The sequence below is a fragment of the Pseudorasbora parva genome, chromosome 19, assembly GCF_024679245.1.
Source record: "Pseudorasbora parva isolate DD20220531a chromosome 19, ASM2467924v1, whole genome shotgun sequence".
Classification (NCBI taxonomy): Eukaryota; Metazoa; Chordata; class Actinopteri; order Cypriniformes; family Gobionidae; genus Pseudorasbora; species Pseudorasbora parva.
The window spans coordinates 9045138-9066535 of record NC_090190.1 but is presented as its reverse complement, the minus strand read 5'-3'; positions in this window follow the sequence as shown (position 1 = coordinate 9066535).

Below are 21398 nucleotides of genomic sequence, written 5' to 3'. Positions count from 1 at the left end.
AACACACTCCTGAACTTTGTGGAAAACCTTCCCAGCTGCAGAGGTTGGGCCAAATATTATACCTAAAACTTCCCAAAACTTTTGGCAATATAGTGTAGTATCTTCAAGGATACATTAAATCAACTGAAAGTGACAATAAATGCCATTTATATAATGTTAAAAAGATTTATATTACAAATGCTGTTCTTTTGAACTTCCATTCATCAAATTCATATTTTCTGCAGATTTGTACCAGTATTTGCAGCATGCGAGCAACTAAAAGACAGGAGACATCACAGGCAAACCATCAAATGTCTCAAGAGTGGAAATGAGAGGGGGTGGGTATAGATTTGTGAGGGCCAGCAATTAAGATGAATTGAGACAGGGGAGGGCTGAGATCCCAATAAGACCCTGCTACCGTGTAATTACATGCTCTCTGCTTCTTATTGAGTGGATCCAAAGATCTCAGGCCTGGTAGATTTATGAGAGGCCAGTATGGCAGTAGGGGGCACTTGGAGGTAAAGTGTCATCCCTGCTTAACAGCTGCGACCATATTTATCCACAGCTGGATTTATGAGAACGGGCCCGCGTCCATAGGGTTGACCCCGGAGGAGGGAGATGCAGGTGAGCGGAGACAGACAGGAGAAGTCATGAGGAATCAACCCTGTGTGATGATGCACGTTCTGATGATAGCTGTCTCGCAGTGGTATGTCGGCGACCCATCATCCCAGGAAACGGCTGAGAAATCAAACTCGATGATGATGATGATGATGATGATGAGAAGTGGTTCGGGTGGCATTTCAAACATAGTCACATGCAACAAGAGGAGAGGAGGGACGTGGTTTGAGAAGTGTGAAGTGAAGCCGCATCCTGGTTTTAAAAGTGAGGTTGCTATTCCAGGACTTCTGCGTGGATGTTTGCGTGGTTTCCTAAGATGCCACTTTTGAAAAAGCCATCCCCGAAGGGCTTTGACGCCTCGTGCTCCCAATAGACCGCGGCCAAGGGGAGGCGTGCGGGGTCCTGGACATCAGAGACACTGGGACAGGAAGACTTGGGGACATTTGGCTGAAAAGATAGCTGAAGATAGAAAAGGGAACGGGAGAGAATGGGATTTCATGAAACATGAAAACTGCTAAAGGGAACAGATATGGTGACGGTAACGAGATTTGGAGGGAGAGAAATGGAGAGTCTCAGATGGAGGAGACAAAAAGGATAGAGGCAAGAAATGCGAATCTATTCCATTATAATAACCCACCTCTGACTATCGGTAGTGAGACTCCTTGCTTATCTCATCTTCAACCCAGAACAAAACCCATTTTCAAGCCTTAGAAACAATATAAAAAAAGGTTACCATGCCTAACACCCGTGACACCCCTAGTTAAAGCGAGATCGAGGAGGAGTATAAAAATGCATGACGTGCCACGGTCCCGTGTGTACCATCCTGATTGTCGGGCAGCACAGAAGACCAACAGATACCAAGCTGTGTCACAGTAATTTAGTGCAACAGACATGGCGAAGGATAATCATGCTCATGAATCCATCTCATTTTAGTACCTTATTTTATAATGTAGGTTTTCCTTTCTGACCTGGTTCTTTTTTCTCTTTTTCTTTCCTGGATTACAGGCATTTTTGACATTAATGGCTAAACAGATTAAGGTCTGTAATGACTCTCGACAGTGCCTGGCAGCACGTGAGTCACATATTTGAGCAGGGATGGCAGTTTTGTTTGAAATGTTCCTACGACGGCAGATACACCGCAATGTTAAGTGCCTTGTCTTTTCTCATCCGAGCTGGATATCAAGGCTGCAAACCCTCTCGCCTCGGGGGAAGATGTTTAAGCATTGAGATGGGGGCTGTGGCTTATAGACGCCTCTGCTCATCTATGCCCACAAGTTCTCCATCTTCTAAGCTTCTCACAGAGAGTTAGAAAAGAAAGTGGTGTACGTGCCAAATAACTCTAACTTCCAGGCACACAGGCTGCCAGCGCTGATAATTCTGCCCCCAAAGTGCAATTGCCATTCAGCATCCTTTCTCTTCAAAAACAAGTCAGATGAGAACAACACTGCGCCAGCCAGTAAAGCATCCAGATCTTCAGACCACTGCGTTAAAGACAATTAGAGCAGAAGAAATTGATTGGGCTAAGACACTGCATTCAAATTGAATATGAATAGATGGAATAAATATTAGTGCTAATATCACTGAAATAAAGGAACCTGGTCATAAAAAAATATTTAAGCTTTGTTTTAAAGCTGATGCCTGTAATTTCTACACTACTAGTGCCATCAAATACACGTCATACTGTGGTTACCCTTTATGTAAGAAAAATGGACCTATGAATGACTTACTTTTAGTTGTTTTTATTTAATATTAAATTATTCCCAGTCAAGTGAGTGCACATGTTTTACTTTTAAGATGAGCCAATTAAATAAACTGCATTCCTTTTCTAAAAGTTTATATGTGTGGGGACAGTAAGACAGGTGTAACTGGACTCATCGTGTTTTTTGTCTGGCAATTCAATGGATGAGTCTAGGTTTGGCGGTTGCCAGGTGAACCGTACTTGTCTGACTGCATTGTGCCAAGTGTAAAGTTTTGTGGAGAGGGAATTATGGTGTGGTTTTTCAAACTAGTTTTTCAAGGGTTGGACTTGGCCTCTTAGTTCCAGTGAAAGGAACTCTTGATACTTACCAAGACATTTTGGACAAGTTCATGCTCCCAACTGTGGGTACAGTTTAGGGATGGCCCCTTCCTGTTCCAACATGACTGCGCAACAGTGCACAAAGAAAGGTCCATAAAGACGACAACCCGATAGAACACCTTTGAGATGAATTAGAGCAGAGACTGTGAGCAAGGCCTTCTCATCCAACATCAGTGCCTGACCTTACAAATGTGCTTCTAGAAGGATGGTCAAAAATTCCCATAAAAACACTCCTAAACTTTGTGGAAAGCCTTAACAAAAAAGTTGAAGCTGTTATAGCTGCAAAGAGTGGGCCAGCTCCATATTAAACCATATGGATTAAGAATGGGATGTCATTAAAGTTCATGTGCAAACTTTTGGCAATATCAAGGATACATTAAATTGATCGAAAGTGACAAAAAAAGCCATTTATATAATGTTACAATATATTTTTATTACAAATACATGCTGTTCTTTTGAAAAAAATAAAATTGATTAAATTATATATTCAAAAATTGGTCTCTGTGTTTTCCCACTGGCTATACTTCACTTGCATATCACTTGCAATATACAATATGTCCTTATAGTTAGATTGAAATAAACCAAAAGAATATTATTAAATAATATGTTAGACAGCAACAAAACTACCATTTCCTCTGCTGGTCACCATGATTTAGCCAACTAGACATGTATATGGATCAACATATTTTTATTTAACATTCATTAACATTCAATTAACAGAAGCACCCTGGTTGTAAGCCTAAACTTGACTGTAAACTTGTCCTTCAAATCTAATTGGCTATTCTGAATGTTGTTGTGTATTTGGTGAAATCACATTCACCGTCCCCTACCAGACCTCACACATATCATATTTTGAGTATATCATTACCCATGAGCATATAATTACTGTGAATTTGTCAGGGAACATCAGTATGTTTATATCAGAAAAATGCATTTGTCCTGAGGGGAGAACTATTTACTTCAGTATACACCACTAAGAACATAGCAGCAAATTTCAAGAAGAACCTAGAAGGCAAACACGATGCCACTGATGCCTAAGGATCCACATGCTAATGATCTGATCCAGGTCGGTACACCAGACAAACAACAAGCACCAGAGTCCTGCTTTAAATCCCCAGAGGCAATAAACCAGGAGAGCTAAACATACTTAGAGTTGGGTATGTGGTGTGTATGTCTCCATATTTGTGTCATATTGTTTCTACATAATAACTGACACAAAAACCAAACGTACATTAACAACTTTATTTTGATAGTTTACTTTAGACATTCCACTAACTATAAGTAACTTTGCAATGTCTTATTCTTACTCAAACTTATTCTACTAATCCTAACCCTTACTAAACAGTCCACTAATACTCTAATGAGAGTTAGTTGACATCTAGTTGCAAAGTAATAAATTATTGATATAAAGTGTAACTCAAATAAATAGCTACCAAAGCAAAGCAATTAAATTAAAATAGTTGCATGTCTAAAAATGTTCCACTATACAGGCTTTTTTTTTTTTTTGGCAGGTCTGCGGCCACTGGAAAACTGAATTTCTTGAGACATTGGCTCTCACATCAAACCACTCATTAATTCATCTACAATATGTGACTTGAGTGAAATGAGGAGTGAAACTTGCTAATTAATGGAAACAGCTGACCTTGGTGTCCTATACATTCTTGAAAGTCTCTTTTCTGACCTCCTCGCGTTTGATGGCTTGAAAGGATGAAAAATCCGGAGGGAGAGAAAAATATTACATTACATAAACTGCGCATCAAGTTTTCGACACACAGAATAGATGATATTTAATGCCTCCCAGCCAATGTCAAGGATGATCACTTCCAAACAACTTGTAAACATTCAACTCAAAAGCAGCCGTAAGGACTGTGCCATTCTCACCACTTCTGTCCCTCCAGCCATGAAGGCAGAGCCTCGGGATCCAGACCATGGGCTTCTGTCTGAGCTAATCAATCCACATGGTAAGCAGTCTTTTCAGGCTTTAAAGACAAGCTCCACTCATCCATGACCCAAAACCTCAGGAGGAAGATCAACAATCAGCAGGGCCTGATTGTTAACTGTACAGGTTGTGAATGAATTCATCTTGTTTAAAGACTAGACAAGTCATATCTAAACATTTTGAGATATTACAGTCTTTTACAGCCTGTTACAAAAGTGTTATTCGTTCCCTGTGGCTTTTTCTTGGAGTTCTTGTAGAAGAGAGGGAAGAGAAGCTTTCATCCACACTTAGCACCCTTCCTCTGCATTTTCATATAATCCTGGTGGCTGAAGCCAGAAGCCCTTTTATCTGATACTGCCAGTGCAGGTGGGATCGATAACGCCTTGGCCTGCAACTGTGAGACAGTTCCTGGATCACAGCCCCCTTCCATCCTAACTCCTATTGATCTTCATTATTTCCACAGGACTTCGCTGCCTTTCCCAAACCCTGACCAGCCACTGCAAACCAGCCTACTGTGTCCATCCCATGAAGTTAGAGCTAATTTGAGTGTAAATTGGTGTTTTATTGTGTTGTTGTTGTTGTTGTTGTTGTTGTTGTTGTTGTTGTTGTTGTTGTTTTTGTTGTTGTTGTTGTGGTGGTGGTGGTGGTGGTGGTGGTGGTGGTTGTTGTTGTTGACATTAATCAGGTTTGGCCAATAATGTATCTTCAATATTCAAGTTCACAAAATGTGACACACATGTAAATAATTGCATGTCGGAAGATAAAGATAAAGTATAATTATGTAATAATAATGACAAAATTGTATATATATATATATTTAATAAAAAGGCAGAAAACACAAAACTCTTATATTAAATACGAATTCCAATTTTTCATTATATAATACAAAAATGTTTAAAAAATAATAATTATTACATGCATACCTCCATTTTAATGTCATGTCATTCACGACCTTCCCCCTCATTATTTGTATTTTTTTACAGTCGACATCAAGCTTCTTAGAATTCCTCAATATTGTCACGCCCGCACAGCTATCAGACACTGCCACACCCACTCGCTCCCCATCACCGGCATTCTGATCACCTGTGCACCATCACCAGAAACACTACCTAAGCACTCCTCACCTTCACACTCACTGTCTTGTCTTGCACCGATCCACCCGTGACTACCTGTCCTTAGAAGCCTTCACCTGTAACCCATCTTCATCTTCATCTTCCTCTTCACTAGCGTTATCGTCACCATCCATCTAAGTATCACCTGTGTCCGTTACCTCTGATAATAAACTTTGCACTTGCACTAATCCATCTGTGTCCTCGTCTGTGTCTGCCAGAAGACCAGACCACATGCAAAGCTCTTCGGACACAGGCGGGGACTGCACCAAAACCTACAGCGGCGCGGCAGAGGATTGCAGCGGGTTTCTTTTGCAATGTTTCCTGTATATGGAAGCAAACTCCCATCTGTTCCACAGCGAGAGAGGCCGGGTGGCTTTTATCATCTCATTTCTCTCAGGCCAAGCCCTACAATGGGCACAGTCGCTATGGGAAGCGAATACCCCCATCATCGGCTCAACCACCACCTTCTGCACTCATCTAAAAGAGGTATTTGGTCAACAAACTGCCGAATTATCTGTCCATGATCAACTGTTTTCTATTTGCCAAGGCAAACGGGAGACAACGAGTTCCTATGCATTGTGTTTTCGCACGCTGGCCTGTATGAACGGATGAAATGAATCAGCCCTCGTCACTGCCTTTCGCCACGGCCTCCTCGCTGAAGTTAAGCAACTCATTGTGGTCTACGAGGACGCCATGGGCTTGGAGGCCCTCATCCAGAAAACCATCCGCGTGTATCAACGGTTATCTGCCTTTGGCCTCTCCTTACCCGCTGCCGATCCACCGCTCGTTCAACCATCTGTCGCATCTTCAGCACCTGAACCCATGCAGAATGACTCATACCATCTCACCACCACTGAATGCCAATGGAGGATATTACTACATCTGTGCCTGTATTGTGAGGGAGATGGACATGGCGTTACGACCTGCCCCGTGCGACCCACTTGGCCAGCAGTGAGTACCATCCAATTATCTCCTTTAACGGCAAACTTTACCAAGATGCCAGTATTCGTTTGTAGTTCTCACTCATCTGTTGCAGCACAAGCTCTCATCGACTCCGGGTCGGCGGGAAACTTCATCAGTCACCAAACCCTTGAAAAGCTAACCGCCCAACATTGTCCCATCGACCTCAGAATTCAGACCTCAGAAAACCGCTGGGCCGAGGTTGTGGCCACCATTTCTCCCCCAAACTTACACTATGCGTTGAGCATCTGCATGAGGAAACCATCACGTTCATGGTGCTGGAGGAGTCAACCATGGACATCATCCTGGGACGCCCCTGGCTTATATTACACCAGCCGCATATCCACTGGTCCACCGGAGAGATCCTGAAATGGGGTGAGAACTGCTTTGATTGTTGTATTCATCGTCCTCGCCAAAAAGGTCCATCATCATTGTCAGTTCCTTCATCATTACCTGTCCAGTCCACCTCAGTAGAGAGTCCCGAAACTCAAGTCAACGTGGCCATTCCCCCAGCTTACCAGGCGTTTCAGGATGTCTTCAGTAAGCGGTTGGCTACCAAACTACCACCACTAGTATCCTCATCTATTCTAGTGACCCGAGAGAGCATAAGGAGCATGTCTGTCAAGTCCTGCAACAGCTCCAAGACCATCACCTTTATCTTAAGCTCGAGAAGTGCGAGTTCCACGTCTCCACTGTCCAGTTTCTTGGGTACATCATAGACAACCATGGAGTCAAGATGGACCAGAGGAAGGTAGACACCATCCCCCATTGGCCTCAGCCCACCACCATCAAAGAGCTAAAGCGCTTCCTGGGATTCGCCAACTTCTACCACCGCTTCATAAAGAATTACAGCCTGTTCAGCTCCTCACTCACCTCTCTGCTCCAGAACCGGCACAAGTCTCTGTCCTGGAATCCATCGGCCACGGAGGCCTTCCACCAGATGAAGAACGCCTTCCAGTCCGCTCCGATCCTGGTCCAACCCAATCCTCATCTTCCGTTTATCATCGACGTGGACGCCTCATCGACCGGGGTCAGAGCGGTTCTGTCTCAGCAGCAGAAGACATCCTCACGACTCTATTGCATGTGCCTTCTTCTCCAAGAAGCTATCCCCGGCGGAGCAGAACTATGACATCGGCAACCAGGAGCTCCTAGCAATCAAGTTCGCCCTGGAGGAATGGAGACACTGGCTGGAGGGAGCAGAACATCCATTTGAAGTCATCACTGACCATCGTAACCTTGAAAACCTTCGAGACGCCAAACAGCTGAATCATCATCAGACCCGCTGGGTCCTCTTCTTCACCAGATTAAATTTCAAGGTGACATACTGTTCAGGGAACCAGAACAACTGGGCGGAGGCCCTTTCTCGTCTCCACCAAGCCAACCCTGAGCCAGAGCACCTTGAAACCATCCTCCTTCCAGGCATGGTTGTCAGCCCGATCCAGTTGGCACTCCACGAGCAGATCCAACAATAGAACACCCAACAGCCTGCTCCGCCGGGAGGTCCAGAAGGGCGCCTCTATGTCCCGCCTCGTCATCACCTGCCCACCTGGACTTGGCTCATTCTTCACCGGGCTCTGGACACCCAGGTAGGAGAAGGACCCTCTTGCTCCTTCGCCACCGTTACTGGTGGCCCACCATGCCTCGGGACGCCTCCCGATTCGTCAAGGGATGTTCAGTCTGCGCCATTGCCAACACCCCTAGGATACTCCCAGAGGGCAAGCTGGTCCCTCTTCCGATCCCCGAGCGTCCCTGGAGCCATCATGGGATCGACTTCAAGACCGACCTGCCATCATCCCAAGGATTCACCTGTAATCCTAGTCGTTGTCAACCGATTTTTGAAATCCTGCAAACTCATCCCCTTCAAAGGGTTACCTACCGCGTTGGAAAGTTTGTTTTTACATAATATATGTGTGTACTGTGCATAATTATGTATATATCAATCTATATACAATATATACATGCAAATACTTCTTAAATGTATACATATGTATCTATTCATACATAATAATTATACACAGTATGCACACATATATGATGCAAATACAAACCTTATTTTGAAATGCGATTAATTGTGAATAACTGATTTGACAGCACTAAATTTAATATAGTATAATATAAACTCACACACACAAATAAAAACAACTGTAATGTACATAGTCAATTAAAAAAAAAAGTGTTTAGATTGTTTACTTTTATATACCCAACTTTTTGTAAATTGTGCAAAAGTTTTTTATTAAGTTATTTTTAAACAATACATTTTACCATGCCACTGTGATGTAAATAGGGTGTCTCCGTGGTATTACCATGTCGACAAGGTGACTTTCAATATGTGAAATTGTTTATGCATTCACTCAGTGAGCCAAATATGAGATCGTCCTGCACATAAATCTTGCTTAGTGAGCCACGACTGTCTGAATTATCACGCTCATTCCTTCTCTAAACGTTCATTTAATACACTGGACCCCCACAAGTTTAAAGCTGACCTTATAGTTGTATCAAGACATGATGTATTGCCAAAGAACCAACACAACGTGATTTGGTCGGCAGCATTACCCATATGATAACATGACTGATACCTCGGCTGCATGTGGCACCTGGAGACCCTGATCAAATTATGATGACTTGCACCCTAATAATTGATGATAAACTAGTCTACAGCATCTTTATATTAGTCCACGACTGTGGCAGCAAGTTATTTCCTCTCCTCACGCCCATCCCGAGACTGCAGCTGTGAATGCACAAGGTGAAATAAAAGGCCAGTTAAAAGAGAGTGTGATAAACAGAAGGCACACCAAGTAAATGAGAGCAGTTTATTGAATGGCAAAGCTCTAAGGTGCCACTCTTCCTCACCGAGTAGGGCTAATTCAATTCCCTCCCATGTCCCATCAAAGAGTGCTTAAGAGTGTGCCGCATCAAAGCTGCGCCGGAAAACACAGAATGATTGTAACTCAATTGTTGCCGGCCCATCATTGATTGCACACTGGCATAAAGTCGAGTACAGAGACAAAAGACTTTCCTGTCCTTCCCTGGACTTTGTAATCACCTTTCTGATGTTTTAAGACTGTGAATCATCCACTAATGCTAATAAAGCCTGAGGGCAGTTCAACGCAGTTCAAAAACGCCTCTCAGAAAGGAAAAGTAACCAGACAAAAGCTCACAGAGCGGCTCATGTGAATGAATGTGGTGAAGTGGCACCACTGCATTAATTGACATCTAGTACAGTGAATACTGAACGGTGTGGTTTTATAGTGCAGAGTAGAGCATTGTTTTCAGCGGTCGACCGATATATTCCCACGGCCATTTTCCCTTTGTTTAAATTTTATTTTGATGGTCCACTTTAGACATTCTACTAACTATAAGTAACTTTGCAACTGTCAACTAGCTCTCATTAGAATATTAGATTATCAGTAGACTGAAAGATTAAGGTTAAGTGTTAAGGTTTAGGTTACTAGAATAAGTAGACATTTTGATGCAAAGTTACTTATAGTTAAAGCTGCTGTACGTAACTTTTTTTTGTGTTCAAGATTTACAAAAATTATATAATGAGAATGTACAACATGAATCCATTTTCCAAACCGTGTTTTTGTCTTAACCTTAATCATTATGGTACACTTATAATAAGTATTTATATTGGGACTATTTCAGGCCAGACCGTTAGGTACCGCATTGGAGGAGCACAGTCCCTGCGTGATCCGCCATTGACATAAATAGAGAGAAGTAGCTCCGGCTGCACTGTTCTTCCGCAAGATGCATGCAGTTCTGTTTATTAACCACTAGAGTGCAAAAAGTTACGGACTGCAGCTTTAATGGAATGTCAAAAGAGGACCATGAAAATAAAGTCTTATGTTACCCCTATCTCACATTCATGTATTTTTTTTTTAGTAATTAATTTCTAATTTAGTAAATATAATATATGTAACAAATATGCATTTAATTACAGCATGTGTTATTTACATTCTTCAAAGGGATGTTCCAAAAATAAATATACAAGCAAGCAAAACATGGTGGTAATCAATATGATCCAAATTGAAGTAAACAATAGGTGTGTGTGAGAGTACTTTTTAAAATATAAACCATCACTTTGACCAACTGTTAAACACTGGTTCAGAAGACATTAATTCATCACCTGGGGCTGTATGGATGCCGTCAAGTTTATTGTGCACAGTTTTTCAAGCCCTAACTTTGAGAGACCCATCCACTTGAATTATATGGACTCACGGAAAAATATTTTTTTTCTATAAATATCAGTTTGTGTTCTACAGAAGAAAGTCAGTCATATACTTTTGGGTAGTTATATGACGCTTCCCTTTTGGGTTTCCACTGCCTGACAAATAAAATAATAATAATAATAATAATAATAATAATAATAATAATAATAATAATAATAATAATAATAATAGTTGCTGTTTGTTTTAAATTGGCGAATGCTTTAAAAGAGTTTATGACTGGATCATTATTGGAGTATATGTGTCACTTTTCATTTCTTACACAACCATGTAGGAAGACACATCGTGGCCATATTCCAGGATGACAAAGTCAAATTGTGAAAGGATGGCTGGTAGGGAGCATGAAGAATAATTTTCACGCACATGAATTGGGTCCAGACCTTAAATACATTGGAAGTGTGTGGGATGTGCTGGAAGAGACTTGAGTGCTGGACTCTTGCATTGTCAATACAAGATCTTGACCAAAAATGTATGCACTTCTTGATAGAAATAAATGGTGTGATGCTATATCAAGAGGTACATACATTTTTGGTAGATGCCAATAATTTAGAGAAGGATGGCCAATATCAAAATGATAAAATAAAACTATATCGTTTTATATTGGCCCTCAGTCATCCTGCCTTCTATTATACTGCCATCTATCGACCATCAAAACATCCATGCCGGTCAACCACTATTCCCTTAATTATTAGCATGTTCTTCTGACGAGCTGCTCATAGGGTCCAAGATATTTTTGAACATAAGACTAATTTTCTTTACTAGGCCCTTGTAAAGAATCAATTTGGCTTAATACCAAATTGCAAAATCCCAGTACAGCTTAGTGGTTCTGACTCCTAAACGTGCACTTCCTATTGATCTGCTTGGAGTTTTCCATTACTTGTGAGCATTTTAATGCACGTCTATGAACCTACAAATATGTTGTGTGTGTCCTAATGTGTCTTATCCTGTAATCAATGGCAACAACTCCTAAATGAGGATAATTGTCTGGCTATGGAGTCTATTATCTGGTATGCTAGCAGTAATATATGCATTCAAGGGCATGTAAAAACAGGTCAGAAACAACCAGAACTCTCTAGGGGGCCATAGTTCATTAATAGTCATAGTCCATGAGAGGGATTTTCTACAGGTTGCATCAGGCAGTGTGTTAGCAGGTGGGGGGTAATGAGGTGCAGAGAACAGAATGTTTTTTTTTTTGTTTTGTTTTTTATGAATTTAAATTACTCAACCTAGACTGTTCATTGTTTATATATATATATATATATATATATATATATATATATATATATATATATATATATATATATATATATATATATATATATATATATGTATATATATATATATATATATATATATATATATATATATATATATATATATATATATATATATATATATATATATATATATATATATATATATATATGTTGAGTAATATATATATACAGGTCCTTCTCAAAAGATTAGCATATGTAATAAAAGTTCATTATTTTCCATAATGTAATACAAATTTAATTTTAGATTCATTGCACACAAACTACTATAAATATTTCAGGTCTTTTATTGTTTTAATACTGATGATTTTGGCATACAGCTCGTGAAAACCCAAAATTACAGGTTTTTCAGCAGATGGAAAATCTCAAAAAATTAGCATATCATGAAAAGGTTCTCTAAACGAGCTATTAACCTAATCATCTGTATCAACTAATTAACTCTAAACACCTGCAAAAGATTCCTGAGGCTTTTAAAAACTCCAGACTGCCGACCCGACCCTGTCCAGAAGGCCATCATTGACACCCTCAAGCGAGAGGGTAAGACACCGAAAGAAATTTCTGAAAGAACAGGCTGTTCCCAGAGGCACCTCAGTGGGAAGTCTGTGTGAAGGAAAAAGTGTGGCAAAATACGCTGCACAGCGAGAAGAGGTGACCGGACCCTGAGGAAGATTGTGGAGAAGGAAATGCCAAAATGCCTGAAGTCCAGTGTCAAGTACCCACAGTCAGTGATGGTCTGGGGTGCCATGTCAGCTGCTGGTGTTGGTCCACTGTGTTTTATCAAGGGCAGGGTCAATGCAGCTATCAGGAGATTTTGGGGAGCTTCATGCTTCCATCTGCTGAAAAGCTTTATGGAGATGAAGATTTCGTTTTTCAGCACGACCTGGCACCTGCTCACAGTGCCAAAACCACTGGTAAATGGTTTACTGACCATGGTATTACTGTGCTCAATTGGCCTGCCAACTCTCCTGACCTGAACCCCATAGAGAATCTGTGGGATATTGTGGAGAGAAAGTTGAGAGACTTAAGACCCAACACTCTGGATGAGCTTAAGGCCGCTATCGAAGCATCCTGGGCCTCCATAACACCTCAGCAGTGCCACAGGCTGATCGCCTCCATGCCACGCCGCATTGAAGCAGTCATTTCTGCAAAAGGATTCCCGACCAAGTATTGAGTGCATAACTGAACATAATTATTTGAAGGTTGACTTTTTTGTATTAAAAACACTTTTCTTTTATTGGTCGGATGAAATATGCTAATTTTTGATAGATAGGAATTTTGGGTTTTCAGGAGCTGTATGCCAAAATCATATTAAAACAATAAAATACCTGAAATATTTCAGTTGGTGTGCAATGAATCTAAAATATATTAAATTTTAATTTTTATCATTACATTATGGAAAATAATGAACTTTTATCATATATGCTAATTTTTTGAGAAGGACCTGTATATATAATGCAATCCTTCAAACATTCTAATATGCTGATGTGATGTTTAAGAAATATTTATTATTATCGAAATCAGATATTTTTGTGAAAAGCTTGCTTTTTTTTTTTTTTTTTTAGAATACTTTGATGAACAGAAGGATTGAAAGAACAGCCTTTAATTAATCTATGGGGACATTCCATAGATATAATGATTTTTAAACTGTACAAACTGTATATTCTATCCCCTAAACCTGCTCATCAGAAAACCTTCTGCATTTTTAGATTTAGAAAAAAAAAAAACATTACTCAAACATTATGAGCTGTTTTCCTCATGGGGACCAAAAATGTCCCATGGACAGGGATTTTGATTATTGTTACCCCGTTTTGACCCCATAATAATGTACCTGAACCACACACACACACACACACACACATGTAATGCACAATATGATTATTTTGTCAGCACCATAACCCAGCAGATTTTTTGTCTGATAGTGGTGAAATTTCAATAAATGGAGCTGAAAAGAATGCTTAATTTATTAATATTTATAATAAATGTTTGACATGACAGTACACATTCTTTTTATATCTGATATGTTCCATATTGACAGACAGACAATTAAAAACACACATTTTGCAGAAAGTTGAATCATTTTAAACATGTTTAATCTAAAATAATTTCTTGGCAAACTTTTTTTCATTCCAGTCTGTTTTGCTCTCTGTCTCAAAAAACAGTGTGCTGATATGAGAAGAGAAAGTTCATACTCTCACGTTTGTCACTCTATCTGTGTCCTCACTTTGACAGCTAAACCTCGAAGGCTGCAGATGTCCTGAAGTTCAGTAATCAGCTGACTTGGCTGACCGTGTCGCTCTGATTGCCACGGCAATTAGAATTCTGGCCACAGATTGCTGTCTGCTGTCTGAGGCCAGATCAAAAAGAAAGATAGAAGAGAGATATACACGCTATAGATTATGGGGATTACACACCGAATCACACAGCAATAACAAACCACCTAAGAGATGCTTGCCATATATATATATATATATCCATATATATATATATATATATATATATATATATATATATATAAATATATATATATATATATATATATATATATATATATATATATATATATATATATATATATATATATATATATATAATTTTGTTATTTTTATTTTTTATTTTTTTTGAACAAAATTCACAATTATGTTGTAATCATAACAATGAAATTACAAAATGATGACATAGTAAGTCATTATTGTGAGATGTACAGTCAAAATGATATGATTAAAGTTGACTATTTATGTCATTTTTATAGCATAATTTTGAGTTTGTAACTCATTATTGTGAGTTCATATGTCATAATTTTGACTTGACTTTGAAATTATGATATATTCCTGATTAGGATACAAAAAGCCAAAATTATGATTTTCTAAGAGATACAAAAGCAAAAGGATAAGGCACATGCATGTTAATCTATGTCCATCAATGAGAAATGATCAAACTTAAATCTTCCAATTCAAAACACATCAAAAAGTCATCTAACGGAGTCTGCACATTAAACAGTATGGGCTGAATTCATTGCAGAATTGTAACACGTGGGTTTAGAGGTTCAGAACAAACCGCAACCAGAATATCTGAGGGATATCAATACAGACTCATTGCAGGCTCTGTTAAAAAAGATGTTCATGTTCCTGAAAGCAGCAGAATCAATAGATAGTGCTTCAGCTTCAACAATCAAAACTCTCTTAGAGTAAAAACAAAAACTCCAGTAACTGGAGTCGAGTCCAAACACTGTTCAGTCGAGGTGATGTCCTGAAGGCTAGAGCAAAACACACTCTCACAGTCCATGCCTCCTGCAAAAGTGATCCACAGATCTGTCACAGCACAGGCCTGCAGGGACATTACCCCTTTGTCATAGCGGCTCAAGAACAGCTCTGTGTTCCAGCTGGCATTTGAGTTGCCAGGTATGAAAAGTGGAAGCTCTGCTTGAGCAGGACACATCTACATTCACCCGAAGTCTGGCTGAGAAGATTCGTGACAGCTCTCCTCTCCCCTCAATACAACCCCAACCTTCCCCCGGTTCAGAAAGAGCACAAGTCTTGACTGCTAAGTCACTGTCTCTCTCTCTGCACACACAGCCTGTTTGCCAGGTTTACTTTATGTGTAGTGTTTTTCCCGTATTCTTGTCCATCTTGATCTCAAGGTTTTAACTTTTCTCTCACAGCTACATTTTGTCATGGTGACCTCTGGAAAACCTCCTGGGTGATGCAGACAGGCACGGAGACAGATTCGGTACAGACTAACAATCTGGAAATAGTGACCATGCCATGGTGTGCAATGTGCTTCCTCCCCTGAGATCGTGTACTGCATTCGTGTTCCTTGAAGTTGCTTTCGTACCCAAAGCTTCTGATACAATGTAGGGGAGAGTTGGGTTAAGATGAGCCAGTGGGTAAGCTGACCCACCCTCTTTATCTTGGTAATTGTCACGTGACCATATGTTTTGAAAGCACAATTTCTGCCAGACTGTGAAAATGAGAAGCACATGGGAGGAGTGGAAGGCACACATATAACAAAATGGCAAACAAACAACATGTTTTTGGCTTATCAAAGTAACATTTTAGCATAACAGATGTAACAGCTGTTGCATTAAAGCAAATTTGTCCAGGTCTAAAGTATGTATGATCCATATTGGTGATTGTATATGATTGATACCATGGAAATCATTTAGCTAAATATTAGCCTGAATAGGTAAGCTTTGCCCAATAGCTGCCAACTAGCTGTTTTATCAAGAATGGCAGCTATGGGGCAAAGTGAGCCAAAGGCTATGGGGTAAATTGAGCCAGTGTTTCAACTCACCCCAACTTAAGGTATTGTATTTCAGTTAAATCTTTGACAGGTATGATTTCAATGTAATGCTATACAACTGGTTTAGTTTATAATTTTCTTTTCTTTCTTTTTTTAAAGTGATGTTTGAGTGTTTGATAGGAACGATGTACAAGTACACCAAATCCTTCTAAAAACCAGAAGATACTCAATCATATATCTTTCCACCTGTAGTCCCTAATGAACTAACATTGTTCAACATTGCAGAACAAATACCATGCCAAGAACCTTTTGACTAAAATGTTTCAAAGGCATTCATTCATTCATTCATTCATTCATTCATTCATTCATTCATTCATTCATTCATTCATTCATTCATTCATTCATTCATTCATTCATTTTAATTCAGTTTTTATTTAATTTCTATTTAATTTTACTCAACAAACTCTGTTTAGGCTGTTTTTGGAAAGTTTGCAACTTTGGTGTTCGACATTTCAGAAATGGAAACAATTAAAGAAATTGAAATTTGTAACTTAATTCAGTTAGTTTTATGTTGTTAAAGTTAGCTAAGAAGACCCATCTTCCTTAAAAAGGCAATTTGATAATTTAAGGTGTTTTTTTTAAATTGTTAAATTATCTTTACAGTTCCACATTTTGATTCAGATTCAATTAGATGGTCCATTAAACTTAACCTGGGGTAAATTGAGCCACATGAACACTTTTTATGAGTGTGTGTGTGTGTGTGTGACCTGGTAATCCTTACGTTATGGGGAAAAAATGTCATATGTCAAGGACATTTTTAGGTCCCCATGAGGAAAACATCTTATAAATCACACAGAAGGAGTTTTTTTGAGAAAGTAAAAATGCAGAATGTTTCCTGTGATGGGTAGGTTTAGGGGCAGGGGCAGTGTAAGGGGATAGGATGTACAGTTTGTACACTATGAAATCCATTACGCCTATGGAAAGTCCCCATAAAACATGGAAACACGACATGTGCGTGCGTGCGTGCGTGCGTGCGTGCGTGCGTGTGTGTGTGTGTGTGTGTGTGTGTGTGTGTGTGTGTGTGAAACTGTATTTTTAGAACCCTTTCTGGTCATTTAAAATGATAGCAAACATCCTGAAATTACTTTAGATACTTTCAGTGTACTTCTGCCTTGTTTTTATCTTGTCTTGAGTACCACATGGACAAGCAAAACATGGCTCATCTTACCCCACACTCCCCTACAGCATGGTCTATTGTGGGCAGTTTCGCAGAACAACATGGCTACAAGTCACAGTGCTAGGAAGATAAAGCTGAACAGGTAGAAATAGGTTAGGTGTTCAGACGACGTGTTTTTGATTAATATTTTTTATGTCTTACTGACAGTTTAATAATAAAAACGACAGAGTCACAAATATAGAATTACTCTGTAGTTGTGTTGCTTCTGTTCTCAGCATGAGGCTGAGTTGTAAAAGCTTCTTTGAGTCTTTTCCAAAGCTTCTGAAATAACCTGCTGGCTTCTGAGAAAATGTTGACGGACGACAGTGGAGCTTCAGCCCTCTCTAGTGGTGCCTTGGTGAAATGATCAGAGACACTCTTTGTTCTGTGGTCACCGATTCCATCTTTCGCTCATTCCTCATTCAAACCTTCTCACAAGAATCTCATCAAAACAAACAAGAACATTTTCAGATTATATTTTACCAAAGAATCTGAGGAAAAGAAAAATCCGTTTTTAGAACTGTTTATAATTTTTTATAATGTTTATTGTGGCATTATTATTAATAAGTACTTATTAATGCAAAAAAGTAAATGAATTAATTAATTTTGTAACAATTAAATATATGTTAATATATTATTTTAATAGGCTATAAGTGTTTGAATAAATATATTAATTAATACAATTAATAATAAATAAATGTAATAAAATAAAATAATTTATTTTAAAATCAATTATTAAATTCATACACCATAAAAAAGTTTGTGGTCAGTATTATTATTATTATTATTATTATTTTCTTTTTAAAGAAATTAACACTTTTATTCAGCAAGAATACATTGCATTGATCAAATAACAGTTAACTATTTACACTCTTACAAGTGATTGTTCTTTTGAATTTTCTATTCATCAACAAATCCAGAAAAACTGTTTTAAACATAGATAATAAGATAATAATAGATTAAAAATAATGTTTCTTGACCAAATACGCATATTAGAATGATTTCTGAAGGATCTTGTGAGGTGTTTTTTTTTTTTTTTTTTTTTTTTTGATAACAAATCTTTAGCTTTTGCATTACCAGTGGCTAACATAGTTATTTTTAAATGTAATTCTGTTTCACAATATTACTGTTTTTACTGTATTTTAAATAAGTAAATTCAGCTTTGGTGAGGATAAGATACATCTTCTTTTGAAAACAGACAGCATATGGTAACGAGAATATAAAGAGAATCGGCACCAAGAATAATGGATATTAGAATATAACAGGAATTAGGAATAAAAATGATTTACTTAAATGTTTAAACATATGGCATTGGAAACTGGTGGTTAGGGAATGTGCTTTCTAGCATTAATAATAAATATATATATAATAATAATAAAAAAATCTTGTCTTCAAAATCATCTTTTGTTTTACACCGTGGTTGAAATGCGACACAGACATGTTTTTGTAAGATTTCTGTCAAGCAGAGAGAATGATTGACAGGTTTACAGACAGCAAGGGCATGCAGGACAAAGCGTTGTACAGCTTTTATAATACCATGTTTTATGTATTACTGTGAGAAACAAGCAATAGGGGCATTTGCTAACAATGTTTATACCTGGGTTATGAAAAAGTCATGGCAAATCCTGCTCTGTATTCAAAATGTTAAGTTTAATCTAAAATACTTCATATTTTATAGGGCTTGGGAGTATCCTACTGCCGAGCAAAAAAGATTTGTGCAAGGATGTCGATTTGAATCCGACTGCTGTGGACAAATTTGTTGCAGGAAGGAGTTGGAAGGAGATCAGGCCAGACTATTTTGAACATACATACAGTAGAAACATGCCAAATCAGTGAGGACATCGAGAAACATGTTCTGCATAAGTTGTTATGTGTTATAGGTAAACAAACTTACTGTATATTTGCGTGCAAACTCTCAAAGGCGGGTATGGCTGTATACAAGCTGACAGCCCGAGGCTTTATATTTGAAAACAAACTCCTTGTGACAGCATGGAGGTGAAAGTTATATCCAATTACTCTCGGAGAGCCTCGCAGAAGCAACATGACAAATATTTGTGCATATTCACCCAGAAACACACTAGGCTGTAACCATGGCACCGCCAGCCTAAAGGACCCCATGCACCCTCAGCTATTTATCCTCATGTCCACTGTGAGTCTTTGAAGTAGATACAACAGTCTTTTTCCTGCCCCCATCTTCTCCCTCTATCTGCCTTTATATCTGCACTTTATGATGTCCAGCTGTATGACATTCATCTGGTTTCACAGACAAGGCTTAAGCCCACTCCTACTAAAATTTATGTTTGAGATGTTTTAAAGGTGCACTATGTAGTATTTTTACAGTAAAATATCCAAAAAAACACTAGGCCAGTGTTATATATTTTGCTCAGTTGAGTTCTTACAATATCTGAAATGTTTCCAACTATTTGTAGATTGTGAGAAAATGGCTATTTAAACCAAGGAGCCGGGACGTCTGAGGGAGCCGCCTGTCAATTGCGTCATATCTTCGTTACCCTCGGTTTACGGTTTTATTTGGCAGAAGCGCTTTACTCTTAGCATTGTGAACAAGTGTCACAGAAGTGAACGCACAGAGTAACGTCATAACATCATTTTAAACACACTGAATGTATCTTAAATAATAAACAGAGCTGTGTTATCCATGCTCATGACCGGAAAAGCAGAAATGGCCCGTCTTAATAAAAGTGTCCCGTCAAAATAAAAGTGTTGGTGATCACGAGCCGTGTGTTGCGTAAAAATTGCTTCCGCAGCCTTGCTCAGCTCTGTCCTGCTGTGCTTCATACTACAGTAACATTAATAATTACATTCATAAACTTAATTTCTGTCTGAGTCCTATCCTGATTCTTTTCCGCCAACTGTGAGGTGAAGACCACATGTCCCAAGATTCTGCGCTCAAACTTGCCGTCATCAAACTACGCCTTTGTTTGAATAGGCGCCCTCTGCGATGGAAAAATTACATAGTGCAGATTTAATTGAAAGCAACTTGCGCTGATATATTTTAAAGCGATCTTGAATTAAGAAATCAAAGTATTTGACTTTGACAAGAGATCATCATACTTTAAAAATATCCTGTAACTTTCAGAACGTCCTTGTTAGTCCAATAACAGCTTTTATTGTAACTGTGGCAAGGGGGGCGTGGTTTAGCGGGGTCTGCAGCAGGAGAGAGAGCCGCGGAACGAGCGGTAAGTGAGTGGGTTGGACGCAGATTAATAACACCTGTATCTTGTTCAAGTAATGGGCGTGGAGAAAGGATAAAACGCCAGTGGAACCGGAAGCCTGGGAGAGAGAGAGGCGGACTGTTAATGAGACACCCTGACCCTGAGTTTACCCGGAAGCCAGAAGCACTGTGAACCGGAAGTGATTGTCTATGAGTTTGTCTGAAGCACACGCTGAGTGTGACACTGAGTTTGATACAGAAATAAAAGAGAGCATCAACAGTCCAGCCGACCCCCGTGTCCTCTTCCTTCCACACACACACGAACTTGTTACAGTAACCAATAACGACTCGCTGTGGATTGTGCCTGTAAAAAGGTGAAAGACCGCCTGTGCAGAAGGAAATCAATGCCTAATCATTGAAGCATTGCCCTCGCCCACTGGCGTGTTAGTGAGATGACGAGGATAGAAGATGTCTCAGTAAATCAAACCAGTGGCTAAATGGTCGACTTCACATTGTTTCTCTTAGTACGATGGAAATAATTGGTTATTTAAAGGAGGTGTATGTAAGATTGTGGCCAAAACTGGTA